The 19,611-nt window shown below is 32.3% G+C and overlaps 1 protein-coding gene across 1 annotated transcript in view; it reads right to left on the bottom strand.

Moving 5' to 3' along the window:
* The window catches only part of LOC143917631 (uncharacterized), a 92,656-nt gene that overhangs the window by 5,854 nt on the left and 67,191 nt on the right, over positions 1-19,611 (bottom strand). The window lies entirely within an intron of this gene.

The following is a 19,611-nucleotide window of genomic DNA, read 5'->3' as shown; positions in this document are numbered from 1 at the left end:
GAAACTTGGACATTTAACGCCAAGATGCTACACAAAGTCCAATGCACTAAAAGAAGTAAGGAACGCTGTATGGTTGGCATAATGAGGAAAGACAAGAAACGGAATACGTGGGTGAGAAGTGTGACAAGAGTAGTGGATATGGTGGATAGAGTGAAGATATTTAAATGGCAATGGGCAGGCCACTTGGCTAGAAGAATGGACGAAAGGTGGACAAAATATTAACGAGATTTTGACAATCTCGAATTTCCATAGATGACTGTGGATGTTAATTGAAATGTATTTATGTACTTTGTATCATACTAATAATATTTGTATCAAATTTACAATGTCCAAGAAGGCATATTGGGGTTAGTTGTTAGGCCATCCTGGTATAAATTAATGTAAAATAAAATAAAATACAATAAATATGTTTCAAATAAAATGTCCAATAATGATTTAACCATTTAACCTTTGAAAGACGGAGCGTCAAGATCGAACGAGTGTCCCGAACCGGGGTCGAGTAAGACCCCAGTATTTTTAAATCAAAATACAGCTTTTTTTCAATACAAATGGGTTCAATCTTATCAATCTTATCTTATCAATCATTTCATACGTCAACATAAAAAAGTTTTAGTCCTATAGCATGTTTTTGACTATTTTTGTATTAAAAAATAGCGACAACCATCGACATGCAAACGCACATAGGTAAGGCCAACAGGCGACTGCATGACTCAATAGCCACGCACCAAAAGCGACGAAAACAACAGCTTACCACAATATAGCTGTCTCTTTCTCTCGCATTGATTCATCGATCAACAAGAATATGCAAGCGAACAGTCAAAAACATGACTTATCGCTACCACCATTAAATCATACTTTGGAACGTAGAAATATATACATGTATTTTTTTACGATGTACCCCTTTTCTAAATCAAACAAAATCTATTAAAATAAATTTCTTGTAGTTCATTCTAGGAATACAAGAAATATAAAGAATACTACATAGTTATTACGAAAATAGTAAAAATTGAGGCACTTGCATACCCCACGTCGGTGAGGGAGGGTTAAGGAACAACCCAAGGACATCCATCAATTTATGTTCTGTAGAACTTCTACATACAGACGTACTATAGGTATAATACTTTCAAACATGTAAAGACCTAGTAATATCGTATTCACGTACGCCATTTCTCAGACAGCCGGTATTTACCAGCAAAGTCGCCCGAGGGTCTGAAGTATCCGATCTGATCCTGAATTTATTGGAGACGAGCGTTTCGTGTTCGACCCCGAACCTCATAAATACGGAACGGCTACCGCTAAATAGAGTTATCTCGGATCGCTCTCTCCCTCGCAGACGCCAATTACTTGAAAAATGACACTTTTATTTGCCGGGAACGTTTCTTCGTGCACGGAGACGATATCGTCGGTATCTGAGAGGTGATCTTCCGGAGCAGCATGAGGTCGTTTGTGGAGATTCCCCGACGTGTCGCAGTATGCAAGTGAACACGTTCGTTCGACGTCGAAATGGCATTTCGGACACGAAGCAGTTCTCCCAGAGGTCAAATTCCAGCCCTTAAATACCCTCGAAGGTATGCAGATTTCGCAATCGTTTTCTCACACCGACAATAAACCTTGATGAGGCGTTGGATGGTAAATGGATCACTTTTGCATATCACGTTATTAAATTGACCGCGTGGCTAACGATGCACACAAGTGCATTCGATTTCAGTCGCATCCATTTGCATATGATAAGTCTGCTGATAGACAGGTTTAATTGTACAAGCTTTTTTCTTGAACTATAAAATTATCGGTGAAGTGCTTAGAAACAGCGGCTCTCAACATGTGGCCCTATGTTACCTTATACCTATGTATAGATACTCAAACACTCGATTCGATTAATGTAGTGTGGGTAATTGGACTATTCGTCACATTGCGGTGGTCACAAAGACAATTTTTGCCATGAAAATCGCGAATACACAATATTTGGCACTCAAGTTCTCGTTAGTATGATAGTTATCGTTAGTATGATGGACTTTTCGACTGTCAGATTTTAGTGACTTTGTGACCAGTAATCACCGAACCGTAGCGTGCGACTTATGAGTAGATACCGGACACACAGCGCGCCGTTTATTGTTCAACTGTTGTAAATGCTTTGTTAAAGGTTCGCCCAACCTTTTTTTTGTCTCTAGCTTTGTAAATAGAGCCAAACCGCCCCGATTCCAGGAAAAAGCACGGTCTCTATCCGCAGTCTACTTATGAGAACCAAACACGCTGTCGCATTCGTGCAATGTATTGTAACATTGTAAGGACGTAAAATAGATTATTTATTGTTATTAAGTTATTTCTTATTTAACTATATAATATTATTAAAATATAATTCAATGCAAGGTCTTACATAATATTACTGTAAGTTTTGCTGTCCATAACATGACGTTGGCAATTACTTTTATCGTCTAAAAAATATAAATTTCCATTAATATAAAATATATACGTATTCCATAAATAAATTGATAATATCAACAACTTACGTATTTTATATTAAAATTGTATTTATGTAAATATTTTAAAACACGAACTCAAAATATAAAAGTTAAATTCTACTGACTGCTAAACGCACGAAAAATGTTGTATTTCTTGACCAAAATGCAATGCGAAACTGAAACGAAATGTAATTAGCCATCAGGGGTCGAGTGGGGGGTGAATGCGATAGCGATGTATAAATATTAGGTGTATAAATAAAACGCTGGGGTATAAATATTAGGTAGTTTTAGTCTGTGCTTCATTCGGAGCTGGCAGGCTGACGGATCAAGAACATTAAACTACATATAACTACGTCTATCACTCTGATCTCAGAAACCCTTCAGGTACAGGTCCACGTGACAGTCGTGTGTAGGATGTGATTACCAGGAGACCTAGGCGGTAGTGTAAAATGAGACTCATTGAGTGGTTTTAAGACAATGTCTACTACTCGGAGCGCCGCAACGATCTAAGCGTCGTATTATGTACATGTTACCACCTCACTATTTATTCTACTCAAGCGTGCCAACCTAGTCATTCATACGTGCATTTTTCTAGACTAGAAAACTAAATCCCACATATGTTTATAAATAATATAAGCAAAATAGATTTAAAATGAGAGAGGGGGGGGTATATTGAAAAGTGGCACAAGTCCAATTTTCAGTTCCAAAAACACTATTTCTGTTTGACTTAATTCACATATTGGTATCACTTCTTTTAATTTGATATGTCCAGAATCTTGGAAAAGAAGAATAAACGTCTTACAAGAAACCAATTTTTTATAAATTGTTAAACGTAAAACATTATATTTAATGTTTTGCGAAATATTTCTCGAAGTGAAAAAAAGTGGAATTGCCACTTTCAAATATAACGGCTCATTTATTGGTTAGTAACAAAATGGTTGAGAGCCGTTGATTTTGAATACACAGTATAGTTAAAAATTTATAACTTACATAACCATATACTGAGAAGTTCAATTAATGTACATAAAATATTGAACCAAAATTGTTTAAAATATATTTAAAATATGGATGTTATTGTAATTTTTTTTAAATTATTAATTATTATATTCCTTAATGAGCATTTACGGATTTCTTATCCATTTTATACGTTACGTATTTATGGCTATTAAAAACCTTATTTCGACATACATATATAAATGCAATTGATTTAAATTGAAAATATCAATCAACAACCCACTATTAGTTGAAAATTTAATGCGTAATACGCGATTGGCAAAAAAATGATTTATTATGTACGAAAATTAAAATTTTTTTACACAATCAATCTTTTTAAAGATATATCTCGTGTAACCTTGTCAGCGCCAGCATCCTGTTTCCCTTAAACCTGTTCGATTGTCTTGTCTCGAAACATGTGTCTGATTCATATTACACATTTTCATTACTCTCGTAGATTCACATTTTGATCCAATCAATCCCTGTTTACCTGTGGCATATGCTAAATATGAAAAATAAAATTAGGCGATTGAAATAATGACTTAATTGCATATGGAGCAAAATTTAAAATTGTTGGCACGTTTTGTGAATTATTATTAAATTATCTTACCGGTAAAATCTGTTCCTTGACTGCATGTGCTAAATCAATTACTTCAATGGTGTTAAAGCGTATTTAATTATTATTTTTAACAAAAACAGTGTGATGATAATTACACATTGTTAACTACATAGTTGGACGGTTATAAGTAACGGAAGCATTTTTTATAATTAATTTTACTTTATGTATGGAACTGTAACTGTAACAATATTTAAAAAAAAAATCTATATATGTACATGAACAATCTATGTACTTTAATTCGGATTAAATTATAGATATACATACATATGGTATTCACAAGGTACACCTTATATTTATTTCAAATACTTTTAATTTTAAAATATATACTATTCACTTGGTACACCCTAACTAAACAAAAACTAATTTTACTAAAAGAAAAATACAAACAAGATTAAAAAAAGCACTGACGAATTTGTGTGATTTGGTGATTTAAAGTGTAAATAAATTAATTACAATGATATTAATTTTTCTCATATGCAATACATATATGTACATATTTGTTGAGTGATGGAATAATTTATTATTAACTTATAATGAATAATTAGTTTTCGTGTCATATATTTGTGAATATATTGTCAAAATTAAAGTTTAATTAACTAGCACCCAAAAATCAATAACTGACGAAGAGATTTTAAACTTAATGCATACAAATCAATTCTGCAGTATTTTTTTAAACTATGCTTCAATAAAAAACTATACAGTTTAAACAATATACAAGCATTTGAGCTAAATTTTATTTATAAAAAAATTTACGCCAATTATTCTACATCTCGAGAAAAAAAACATAGAGTTATTGAATAGTTTCAGAATCAAATATCTCCAAGAAAATCATGCTCACTCTAAATTGAACTTTAATTGGAATATACCTATAAATCCTCATAAGACGTTAGTCATTAGTCAATATATACAATCATCATAGAGGACTATGAACAAATTTTTGCAGTGAAATAGGACAGGATTGCCAATTTATTGCAACCGATTCCAATGAAATCAAATAAATAGACAAACTCTGATAGGAAACGATGGAAATCAAATATCAAAGGTCTAACAAGCAACAAAGCCAGGAATAGAACCCGTGACCACACAATCAAAAACATTACATGATAACCACTGATGTATGTTGGTGGTTAAGATAGTTTGAAAAAATTTACTGACAGACGATTCTAATGTACATATTAGTCGATGGTTAAATTCCACTAGCATCATATCTTTGCACATTTGCTTTAATGACACATTTGCTATAATGAGAGCTTATATATCGGTAAAAGATCAAAGCGATTGGAAGATTGGAAGTGATTCAAAATCAGCTAAAAAATTTGAACTGAAAGATAATTTTTCTAGTAATTAAATTTAAATCATAGAATATTGATTTCATTTGCATCCATTTCAAACATAGAAATCTTGCAATTTTCAATGATTTAATATGCCATTGAATAATACATGTTATTGCGTCATAAATATCAACACATCTCTACGGTGTTATAGAGTTTGATATCAACATGTATCTTAGCATGTTCAATATCTAAACTATGTAATTGAAAGCTAAACCATTCAACATACCCAATCATTTTTTGTGAGTGTTACAAAGCATATAAAACAAGTCAAATTACAACTATTTAAATTAGCATTCGGAACAATTTAAGCAATTGAACACGAACAGAGCGTTGATATTGAAAAACGATTGCGTACGTGATACAATTTCATTTTTTCGTACGGAATGATTCGATTCAATCATTTATTTATACGAATTCTAGATTTGTCAATACCAATTCTGCGGGGCGATATTATTTAGACCGCACAATTATAATTGTTTTGGACTGTGGGACTGACTCAACATTTTGGGCGTGACATTACATACATATTACAATATGTGTGTGCTTCCAAGGTGAAATTGTCGATTGTTCGTCTCGATATCCGTTACATGTTTGCAAAATTTTCATATTTATAATCCTTGATGCCGAATTTCCATTGACGTGATTTTGAAGCTTAAATTTCCTGTATTATGCATTAGTTCGGCCGAATTGCAACGCAAAGCCTCGATAAAAGCCCCATGACTAAGATTCGACACAATTAATGATATAACAGCACCGGTCACGACTGAACTTAATTTTTTTGATCGAACAAGGAAGTTGATGAGTGACTTAACCCACATGTTTTAAATAGCTGAGGCTTCTGTTTTCGACTGTGAATTATTTCAAAAAGCAAAGATCATTCTATGTGTATGTGAGAGGTGTCAGACTTTACGACAAGCCTCCAACGTTTTTTTATGCATGTACAATATATGTATAAAATGTTTACACAATAGAGTCTTTCATACAAAACTTTAGGATGTGTATATTTGAATTCTTCATACATCATGCCGATTCAATACCGATTTCCGAGTACGGGTAAAGGTCATCGAAGTGGTGTCTCAAGAATGCAACGCTCGCGCCGACGAACAGGTACATTTTTAATCGATCGATGTGAATTTTGATTTAAATGATAAGCCTGGTCCATTTGAGATGTCGGAGGTGTTCGGTTGGCGCCAAATGATGTATGGTCTTGGCGCAGGAATGAGCTGCAATACTGGACTGGTGGGTGTGGTGGTGCCACCAAAGGTCTAGGTCTCATTATAATCCACAATGCAGTCAGACGTCTTACGCAAGGGTCAAATTCACTGCCTCTCACGACGACTGCGATAATAATAATGCATCATTAAAATCATCAGAAGGAAAGGAGCTTAAAAATCGATAGCATTTGCTGACTGCAGTGGCACGAGCGCGAACTTTGCGACTCCTCACGTACTTTGATACAACACAAGGTGGTCTGTAAGTTTTATTGTAAGCGTCTATTTTTGCATATTTAAGTCAACACAAGCCGTTTAGTAAATGTTTAAACAAAACATAAAGCTTTTATTGTTATCTATGATACATGTGTATGTTAGAGTGCCGCTAGTTATGTATAATAGTATACTAAATTTAGTGGTTCCAAATTGAAACCGTTGATTGCATAACTGACGACAAAACAATATTGTCAATGTTAGTTCAGTTTAATCGTGTAATATTTTGGGAATTATACGGCTTAAGTTACGGATTTGGCATCTGAAGCAGACAACGACTTATTTAGAGCAAAATTTTGGCACAGATACAAATGGCGAATATTCACACTTACTATATAATGTTAACATTTTGACAAATTTCTACAAACGTATAATTATATAAAGCAATGATAGAGCGTTGACAAAATGATCTGCGACTTGAAATTCGAATTGCGCATAGCTTAAAAGTATTCTAATCATTTCTTCAGTGAAAGTTTTATACTTTTTTCTTACTGAATAGTTGAAATCATCATCAATATTGAGATGAAAATTTTAATATTTTTACGCCCATTTTATTTTACTTTATATTCCCAAAAGATAAAAAAATAGATAACGTATAATATAAACCTTTATATTATACGTTTTAGGGATTGCAACACCGGTATAACCGTTTACCGGTAAGTCGACAAAATTTCAGTTCCGATTTAATTTCCGATATCCAATTCCAATTTCAGTTCCAGATCCGTATTCTTTTTTCAGTTCTGGTTCCGGATTTTTTTTTCAGTTCTGATTCCCGATTCCTATTTCATTTCCGATTCCCAATTCTTATTTATGATTGGCTGACGTTAAATTATTTTTTCTATTCAAATACATTTTATGTTTTCTATTAAATTAGCCACGTTTAAGCGGTTTATATTAGAAATACCGAGCGAAGCCGGGTAAAACCACTATTATATTATACTAGTGTTGTACCCGATGAAATATCATCCCGTGGGTGTTGGCATAATAAGTTATTAAATAAAAAATAAAAAAAAATAAATGTGTCGGTGCTGTGTTCGATCCGCACACGGTCGTTTTTTTTTAAATACCTTTTAAATATATTTATATTTAATATGAAAAAAAAGGTAAAATCTACTTACCTACATACCTACACATAAACAATATAGAAAAATTAATTAATTAAATAAATTGTCAATAGATGGCGCTAAAGGCTCAGAGACTTAGCGCCAGAGAAATGCTATATTATATTAATAGAAGTGGCTTTAGGCGTCATATTGTTGTCAAGTGACGATTGTCCACAGATAATCCTAAATAATTTTAGCATCAGTCGAATTTGATGCTTGGTGCTCGACTCACATCCGCTAAAAACTTCTCTGTTTGTTTATATTACTCGCAAGATGGGCACAAGCATCGGTAAAAATTGCACAATGCATTCAAAAACACACAATAAACAACATGGGATACATTTTTATAAGTAAATTGATCCGATTGTATTCCGTGCGTTGTAGCGTATTTATAGAGACGTACCGCTTAATATTGAAAACAATTATTTATTCATAAGGGATCTTCTATTATTATAAAATTTCTCTGCTTAGTGCCGTCTATTAATCTAGAGGAAACATTGGTAGTAAACAGTATATACATATACATATATAGAAGTTTTTTTCTTTCGATATTATATATCGTACGTTTTATTCGCAGTGGTTTAGCTGTGACGTACAATATGTATGTATATCGAATCGAAACGACTATTATAGTACGGTGAGCGTTATCCTACACAGATACACACACAGAATAGCGATATTATATACATATATGATTTATAATAAACATCTAATTTTCACGTACATACATAATATTTGCTTCCTATACATTTTAAGCCAAATCTCTTATTTAAAATGAGCCTTCGTGAAGTGAACACTTTGAAATTGTATTATAAATATGCTATACTTTTCACCAGAAAGATAAAATATCATCGAAAATCAATTGAAAGTGTAATAAAAACTAATAATTAGAACGAAACAATGGCATACGAGCCACCTTGTATAAACAAACACTTGGGATTCAGTACGAGTATTGAACCTTCGAAAGCGAAACCAAACCGCGAGCTCGTCCGTCTCCGTTAATGCCATTTTAATTTCACGATTTACGATCTGCCATTACTGATTATTCTGCAGTTTCATTCTGCAGCCCCTTATCAATTTTCGCTCCACGGTGAAAAATTCCTCGCCATTCTTTCGAGATTAATGTAATGGACGTTTGCGGTTCGATGCACGCGCGTGTCGGTGCGAGATTTTTCCCGGGCAAAAATAACCATTAACGTTATTTACATTATCGGTTCGCATTGTTTATGAACGTTTTGACCATACACACGTAAAAGGGAACCTGCAGCTACTTATTCTATACAGGTGGAAGACGTCAGGTGAAATAGAGTAGTGATAAATGGAAACGCAACAAGTGCACCGCGAAACGAAGTCGCACTATCGCTAAATAAATCTCACAGGGTCTTGTTCTCATTTCACCGCGTAATTATAAAGCAATTCGCACTACTTAATCATTATCTTCTATATATACGCTGTTTTGCACTATTGTGTACAAATATATCAGAAGTCATTTTTATCACAAAAAAATATTATCTTATATTCCTATCATCATTTTACAGCCATGCACTTCATCCACATATATCTTCCTTGCAGCCATATTTTCACCATATTAAATTCTCTCGCCCATTGCCGTTTTAATATGGGGAACAATTTAAACGTCAATTTTATACAATAAATGTGCATTTAAAATAATAATAAAAAAGTTTTTTAAAAACATACCCCTTCTATAATTTGTATATAAAATTATTATTTTGAATAAAAATACCAATAATTTTATTTTGATTCTATGTTTAAAACTAATAACTGGATAGACGTCGGTCACTATTCAGAAATTCAAATTTCAAACGCGTCTTACACGATATTTTTGCACCATCGTAATGGCGGAGGATCCATTTACTTATATTGATGACCAAAATGAGCAATATGGCAAAATATGAAAACGATCGGATAAGAGGCAAACTTTTTCCTGAATTGTAATCGTAAGTGAAACGTAAAGGAGGTATGTAAAAAATGTTTATACATTAAAAAAAGGCTCTGTACATTCTGTACAAAAAATTTGTGTGCATTTCTAAATGACGTATACAGATTGCATTAGAAACTTTGCTTTGATCATTGAAAAAAATGTCTGCTACTTAAAAAGCGGATGTTTGTTACTTAATTGTGTATTACAATGACCAAAATACGAACCGACAACGACCAACCCTTCTCTCTACTGGATTCCTTATTTTTTTTTTGCTTTGCGACCTGACATCATCATTCATATTCATACGTAATACGTAAACCAAAGTAAACACTTTTGACAGTTGACAGTTGTCAAACATTTTTTGAAGATACGAAGTATTTTTACTTACCTCTTATACAGTTCACATGGTTTTCGTGTAAGGGGTCATTTTTTATATCTCTTATCCGATCGTTTTCATACTTTGCAATATTGCTCATTTTGGTCATCAATATACGTTATTCTCAATGTACAGTTGAATCGTGCCCTTTTAATATCTTCACTCTCTCCACTATATCAACTACCCTTGTCGTACGTCTCACCCACGTATTCCATTTTCTATCACTACCAACATACAGTGTTCCATACTTCTTTGACTGTATTGAACTTTGCATAATATTTTGGCAATCAATGACGAAATTTCACATCCATACGTCATCAGTAGTCACCGGAGCCTGAGGGGGCCGTGTATTGTTCAAAGGTTGTAAATGCATTGTTAAAGGTTTGCCGAACAATGGATAGCCCTGTGACTATCCTACCTCTAGTCATCAGTGGCAAAACACTTTTTTCTTCAGGCTATATATGTACATATATTTTATGATAAATACGTACATATGTACATATATTCCTATATCGTGTTCGTTAAAAGTTCGATTTTGTAATAAAATATAGTAATTCGAGATAGTCTTATCTTCTTCAGACACATATTATATGTATACTTTATGGTTTTAATTTGATGGGATTTTTTATGTTAAAAAGAGAGAGCTCAATTTGAAAATATAGTATGTGTTAGTTAGTTATATTGTGTTAAATCATAAATTAATAATAATAATAAAAAATCATGTAAAATTTTTAATTTTTGATACATTTCACCGGGTGTTTTGAAATTACGGATGGATAAATGAATAAAAAAATATGAATGCTTAGAAATTATGATGGTACATATGTATGTATAAAAACGTTGTTTAGTCTTATTTCTTTGTCTTCCTAAGTAAAATATTTTGCACAGTTAGTTGGACAATTTATTACGGTTATCCAATAGATATTTCTGGTATTAACGGGTATTTCAAGGACTAAATAGTATTTAGTATTGGTAAACGAAATAGTGAACTTTACGAAAGATTTGTATTATATTTAGCAATGGGCAATAAATAATAGATCCAATACTTCGTGTAGACGTACTTTGGATAGATTTCTTCTTTTCATAACCACTGTTTCAAAGGTTTTAAAAGTTGAAGTATAAATACTGTGCTGTATTTAAATCGAAACAGCAGTAGCAATAGTGTTTTTAATTAAATTTCCAATTAAAAATAATTGAATTCAATAGCAGTAAGAGTTATAAAAGTAAACCGAGCGATTTCCAGTAAGCACTGTATGTAAAGACATTTTACACCTCGCGAATGGGTGGGAAAATTCATCGACCGTAAAATCGGAATATTTCGTTTTATGTCCGCAATATTCCTTCGAAAAGTGACACTAAGAGTGGTAAATTAGCTTGCCAAACTCAATGCCTCGTATTCGAATAAAGTCACTTTTTATTAAAGGTAAACTCGAGTTTAAAACTGTCGCAAACCTAATTTTATACCAAGTACGGACATAAAACGCTATGTGTGCCGATAAAATTCCGCAATTTTACAAGCTCTCATTACGGTATGCGGCTATGCGTCGAGATGAAAATTTACAATGCTGTAAAAAGGTTTTTTTTAAATTCGCTTTAATTATTTTGAAATGATACAGGAAACTGTAACCCGTCGCATCACTAAAAATAACCAAGTTCATCAAATCATTGTCAGATTTCAAATCACTATGGGTAAATCTCGACATTTAGATGCAAATTATTTATCGGATTGTATGCATTTCTAAATGACGGATACAGATTGCATTAGAAACTGTGCTTTGATCAGTGAGAAAAAGTATTTGCTACTTAAAAAGCGGATGAAATGTGCATTAAAATGACAAATGAACTGTATCGGCAACGTCGCGAATACCAAAATACGAACCTACAACGACAAACGCTTCTCTCTACAGGATTCTTTCTTTTTTACTCTTCGGCTTGCGACCTTCGACACCTATGACCTAAAATCTATTTTTTCGAATGATCGTTTCACTTTGAGGCCATTCTTAGGGTGGGAGCGGCCTCTCTACGTCTTCATATATCCAATTGATTGGTCTTATTATTATTATTATTTTATTATCATTTATTATTATTTTTTATATATTTATTTATTTATTTTCCTTTACTATTTTTCAATAACGTTTTTTTATTTTCTATATACATATATATTATTTATATGGGCGTTGGGGATTGCACTATCCTCCCTTTCGCCTGGAATAAAAAGTTATTATTATATTTGTGAATGATGACTTTATAATGCCAAAATATTTTATGCGATGCACAATACGAGATTGTTTAATGCACCGAAAATAATGCAAATTTTAAATGCACAAACATTTATTTTAAGATAAAAAGTATTTTTCTCAATGTACAGTTGAATCGCACCCATTTGTACAAACCTCCTTTACGTTTCACTTCCGATTACAATTCAGATAAAAATTTGCCTCTTATCCGATCGTTTTCATACTTTGCCATATTGCTCATTTTGGTCATCAATATAAGTAAATGGATCCTCCTCCATTATGATAGAGATAAAATATCGTTTAAGACGCGTTTGAAGTTTGTAAATTTGAAATCTGGGTGACGTCTATGTAGTCTTTAGTTTTATACATAGATGGCGGTAGTAAAATAAAATTATTGGTATTTTTATTCAAAATAATAATTTATATATTTTAATATTATATACAAAACTAAAAAAGAGGTTTGTTTTTAAAATACTTTTTTTTTATTAATGAGATTTTCCGGAACAAAATTCCCTATATTTAATCAATTCAGAATGCAAAAGGTCATCATCATATATAGCGTGCGAAAAAATCAATTGACAGATCCATATTCTCGATTTGAACACCAGTTCATAAATTTAATACGATGAAATGAATACTGCAACCGCCCTTATTAATTGCATGGGCGTGTTTAGCACAACAAAGTTCACATTTAACCACCAACGTATATATAATATAATACATACATACATATACATATTTACGAGTGCATAAGGATCTTTTCAATAGAACGGAAAATGCATCCTCAAACGAACAATGCATTTTATTTATTCTATTACCGTCGAATATTCATAATTTACATACCTTGTCAGTCATAGCGACGAAGCCCCATTCAAATGCCTCTACGGCTGCAACGAGCACACTGAAGATGCACTCGTTGCACTTCCAGATTGCAACGCTCACGTTTGAAGTTGACGAGGGTGAATCGTCGGGCAAATCGAGCACATCTCGGTCGTTAACATACGAAATTGTCGTTAACTATGGTATGCTTGTGTCCCCTTTATGGTAAATAGAGCAACGTACCATTACAGTATGAATACCCGGTCTGTAATCCGAGTAATTCCAGAGATTATTGCCGACTTGGGACCAACTACCATTCGCTGCTCGTATGAATTATATTGTATTGTAAATAGCATTATATTGCTACGTGCAATATAATGCAATTTATTCTTCTTACTGCTATGTATTATATTTGCTTGGCATTGTGTGCAGTTTAGATTCATGTTGAATCCTTTCACTCGTTTTTTTTTTATATCAACCTAACGATAGCTAAGTGTTTATTTAAACTTATTTTAAACCTTTTGCTATCAAATTATGTACATCGAAATTTTTACACAAAAAATACGTAGATAAACGTTCAATTCCTAGTACGTATTGAAAACCAATTAGGATATAACATAAACTTTTTAATACGTCTAAAGGATTTTCATATGAAAAAAACTACTTACAAATATATAACTGTTAAATCTGTAATATTATCTGTGGTATTAGGAATGTTTTATGTATTAAAAAGTACAATACTTAGACATAAAAAAAGTCAGAATAGACGTACATGTGTATTTGATTTTGATTTTTAAATGCTTTTTATTATTACTAAATTATGTTCACAATACATCTTATATCTATTTCGATAGCTACTGATCTACTGATCATTTTCTATTTAACAATTTTAATTTAATTTTGTTAGTAATCATAGTATTATATTATTCTAATGTTAATGTACAGCATAATAGGAAAAAGAGCTCAAAAACCTATTTACAGTACACATGTATGCTTTTTTGCACGGACAAGTATGGAGATTTCAAAAAGTAAATATAAAAATGATCAAAAGTTCAAATAGATTTTTTAGTTTTATTAGTCCAACCAGCATCGTGGACTAGTGGTTAGTATATTATGCTTTCGAGTAGAGTAGTCACGGGTTCGAAAGCCACTAATTGCTGCTGGCCAGACCTTGGTTTATGACTCTAGGCCGATCGTTTCCTATCAGAGTTTACAATTTTTCTGATTTTCTTTGAAACGATTCATGTAAATTGGCATCTCCTTTCCAATCTCTCTTGCAAATCTCAAGTTATTCAGCATCTTGAGGCTCGCCACTTTAGATAGTAAAATGTTGCAAAAATTTCTCCATAGATGTCACTGTGAATGATTTTTGTATGAATTCGCATTTTATAAAATGCTTGTATTGATTGTACTATTGTACTATATCTGTATTAGTACACTCGTCGCTTTGGAGCGATTCGTTAAGGCGAGTGTACATGTTCGATTGAAAAAATATAAAAATGATTCACTCATTTATATATATATATATATATATATTTTTTTTTGGTTTTTCAATAAGCTTAAATCATTAATATCTCATTTTAATTTTAGAATATACATACATATTAATGTAGAATATGCATAAAATTCATCTCAACTATAGATGGGTGTGATTATTTGTTTTTTATACACCGAATCAAAATATAATTCACCCAACATTAGTTTTAAAACTCATTTCGGAAGCAAACGTTTACAATTGATTATACAAAAATCAGCAAAAAAAAATACAAAAACGTCTCAATCATAATAAAAACAAGTCTGTTTAATATTTAAAACCGTTCCTGCTTTTTAATATTTGACAAACAATAATATCAGATGATTGTATCGTACGTCAATAATCTACCAGCGATAAATCATCTCAATGAGCTGTACAACTAATCGGAAGACGAATCATATCCACTCATCGATATATAATATATATATTCTATATTGATCTATCCACTGTTAAAAATGCACTTTTCTTAAAAAAAACGCATCAATAATACATAATTAGTTGACATTAACATAATCAACATGAAAAAAAATCCCAATAAATAACTCAATGAACGAGTTTTATAATTTATACTCCACATGTGAGCCTATCAAAATAATTAGTTAATTAATCGATCAATCTCAATCTTAATTCACTTTAATTTTAATATACCCTGTATAACAGGCTCCCCGTTGCTACGAAAACAATAACTCATTAGTATCGAAAAACGTCACCCAATACGAATCGAGCTAGTTTTTCCCCATACATACTAGCATTTGTTTGTGTATAATATAACAATAAATTAAACCCTGGATAAAAATCGATTTAAATTAATGTAGGTCAGATTCAACGACAAAAAATCCCGTTGTCAATGTTTTGATAGGTACACATAATAGGACCGTTACACCGTTCAAATCTTAATGTTCAATCAAAACTGCTATTGTACGCTTACATGTCTAGATTTATTAGCTTTACTATCTCGACAAAGGTCACCAGACGATAACTATCGACGTGTGTACAATGTATGTATGTAATCCATTACTTTTTATTATTGAATATTTAAAATGGTGAATGAATGTAACGATCAGATCTAGACGCATAATTGGATACGATATCGTCGTCGGGGGAAAAATGTCACTTTGTTGTATATCTTTGTATCTTTTGTTCTCGACGACAATAATAGCGACATAAATAATAACATTTCGTAACGCATATATTTCAATAATGATAAAATGTCGATATTATAAATTTACATCGTGTCGCGTTAATATGTTACATATGTGACGTACAATTTTCCGATTGAGATTTATGTGGACGTCTTACACGTGTTCGATTGTTATATATTGCGATCGATATCGCTGGAATACATTGACATTATTGTGTGTGTGTGTTTTCCTTTTCTAAGGAATGCTCTGCATATTTTAATATCATCATAAAGATTATTTTAAATATATATTTATATACTAGATAATTTTCCATACTTATATACATCAGATTCGAGGTCGGAATAAATAACTGGGGATCAAAAATGCGATACTTACAATATATATAAACAATTTTAGATACATTGACTCTAGTATGGATGATAACCTGGGTTGTTTAGTATTTTTTGGAAACATAAAAGGATGGAGATGTATTGAGAGATCATTGATAGGATGTTTTAAACATGTTAAAGAAGCTATTGATCACTTTTTTGTTATTGTTGAAGAAGATAGGGCAGATATTCAAAATTGGACTATATTATGAGAAAAACGACGATAGAAAGAGTAGAATATATGTATTTTATGACAATGATAAAAATTGGTACTTCTAAATAGAAGGGGTTGAGCATTGAAAGTAAGTTGTACATAGATGTATTTTAGATATTAAATACATGTAAAATATGTAACTGGAAGAAGATTGCACATATAAGAATAATGGGTACATACGTATTTTTTATTTTACATAGATACATAGATACCAGGAAGGCCTAACCTTCCTAGACAATTAATTACAAACATTGCAGAATTTTTATTACATATACAAAAATCTCAAATTATTCAACGTCTTGAGATTCGCCGATTTGTATAATAAAATCCTGCAAAAATTTCTCCATATATGTCTCTGTGGATGATGTTTGTTTGAATTCGCATTGTTCTATTTTTTATTTTCTTGATTAATCAATTAATAGAACCATGCCTATGGTGGATATCCATAGCATATTAAAAAAATAATTTCTCTAGTGGCATAATTGAGGAAGGGAGAAGTCTAATACGTTTGTATGGACAAGGCGCTGAGGTCCAGCCCTCTTAAAGCCGTAGACCTAAATTAAAAATCTTTCTGCAGGAAGGATTTAAAAATATGTTCCCAATAAAATGAAGATATGTAAAAACAATAAACAATCTTAATTCGGTATCACATTTTGAATTAGCGGAACATCGTGCGTGTTTTATCGCGGTCCATTCGAATAATTTACGACTTGCATTATTATATGTAAAAGGCGAAGGAAGTTCCATTTGCAGTTTTATTTTTATTTTTATTCATTTGATATAAATGTGAACAAAACGGACAGTGACTTAAAAATAGATTTTAAGCACCCTCAACGGCAGGTTTATTGCACACGTCGTGACTCGCAGCAATCACGATAAGACCAACAACAAAATATGTACTCGAAGGATACTCACATAATCGACTCGGACACATTGACTATATTATTACTATGGTCGAAATCTATTTTTTACATACCTCTTCTTACATAGCTTGTTTCAGTATGCACTTTTGAAATCGACGATAAAAACATCAAACCGTTCAATGACGGTCTGAAGGAATAATTACAATGTACGAGCCCGAAAGCGAGCTTCGCGTTTCGATCGGTAACAAAGTATTCCTTTCGCGAATTTTCCCCACAGTAATAACGTCATAAATTATGTCAGTGGTGCATAATTATGGAATCCACGTCTCAATTAAGTAACGTCTGTTTATATAGCGAAATTCAATCATGTCTGCTGTGCGAAGCTGTCGAACGGATAAGTAATCGTATGTTTATTATGCGAAAAGGTTAACTTTTTGAACCGTATTATTTGACGTTCAACTATATGAGTCAGGTATTATTATTCGTTAAGTTCATTTTGATTATCCTTGTCCTTAAAATACCGTAATTATTTATTTATATTGAGATTCATAAAAGTCGGAACTTATCTTTAACAACATACATACTACATAGATACAACACGCATGCAATTAATCCCTTATTTTTGGTTTGTTTTATTATTACTATATTATATGAAAGGCAGATTCGTGATAGATCAATGCCAAGTTTTATTCCAATTTTTGTTGTATACTTTGTAATAATTTTCATGAAAATGTTTTCCAAAAGGAATAACGTAGATACGTCGGAAAATCAATGTATGTTTTCTTCCGTAGTCAGTTTGTGGCATATCTATGATTGATTGCTACCATTTTTTTTCTAAATAAAATAAATATAGATTTGTTCTTAAGGTTTGATAAATCGACACGAAGCGTATAACGTTGTTTTAAGATTCCATTCAAATACATAAAATATTAGGCAACGTGTTGCGAGTGTTTCTATGGAAATGCGGTTTATTCTCATGGCTTTAAAACGCTGAGTAATTCATAATTTCAAATCAAATATTCAAAATAGGGGGGTTCTGGCACGTTTGCGAAATTTCATCTGCCCAAATTGGAAAGTACGATCGGAGATAATCAGAGTAAAAACTTCGGTCACGTCTCGGCTATATGCAACGATAATATAATAATATACGACGTACTTTCAAATTTTACAATAAATGCCATTCGACAGGTTCTATGTAAGAAAAGCGTGGCGTATTAAGTGAACCGTAAATATTGGTATTTCAATTCAAAATATGTATTGTATTGAGCCTTTCGGTCTCCAAAATATAAACTTGCTTCTCACAAAACAAACCGTGTATGTGTAAATACACTTTTTGAGAATTCAATGACATAAGATTGCACGATTTGCATTCATACGTCCTGTGTATGACGTCATTCAAACACCATCGATTTGTCTATATGGAAGGTTTTGATTTTTTTGTGCATAAAATCGGATTAAACAGCGAAATCAGACTACCTATACATATAATGGTTCTCATTTAGGCAAAAAATAAATAATAATTTACGAATATCGGAACAAAAAATCTAATGAAATCTAAATCAAAAAATCTAGTTTAAAGCAATGAAATATCACACTCAATAGAAAAACACCTGACAATTGATTCCAGTACTCATTTTGGACACAGAAACACTAGGTTTTGATTTAATGACCGCAACGGCCAAAAAATTATGCATTTTTTAAGCGCTCATATCTCGTAAACCAGAACTAACCAACAAAAATCATTATCGTATTCGATTTTAGTGGGTCAAACTTAGTAAATATTAATTAGTTTACGCTCTGGTAACTCAAAAACGTGACTTTTTGTTGCTCAAAGGTTTTCAACAAGTCAATTTACCTTCTGAATGTATGTACATATAATACTGTTGCGTAGGGGTGGGTGGAGGATCCAAGTAAAAGGCCAACAGTCGTTTCACAGCATTTATTGATGATTAAGGAGATACACGCACTGGAAGTGCTCAGTCCAGAATGACCTGATATCGCCTACGTACCGCCTTATAAAGGGTAGATCTCTCAGGACGTCTAATCTGTTTACCTATTGTATAGTCACGTATTCGGATATGTATTTCCACGACATTAGGTCTCCCCGTACCGATTTTGAGAAAG

This window comes from Arctopsyche grandis, chromosome 10 (assembly GCF_051622035.1).
Source record: "Arctopsyche grandis isolate Sample6627 chromosome 10, ASM5162203v2, whole genome shotgun sequence".
NCBI lineage: Eukaryota > Metazoa > Arthropoda > Insecta > Trichoptera > Hydropsychidae > Arctopsyche > Arctopsyche grandis.
The sequence above is the reverse complement of the archived record's forward strand: the minus strand, read 5'-3'. Positions and strand labels throughout refer to the sequence as shown.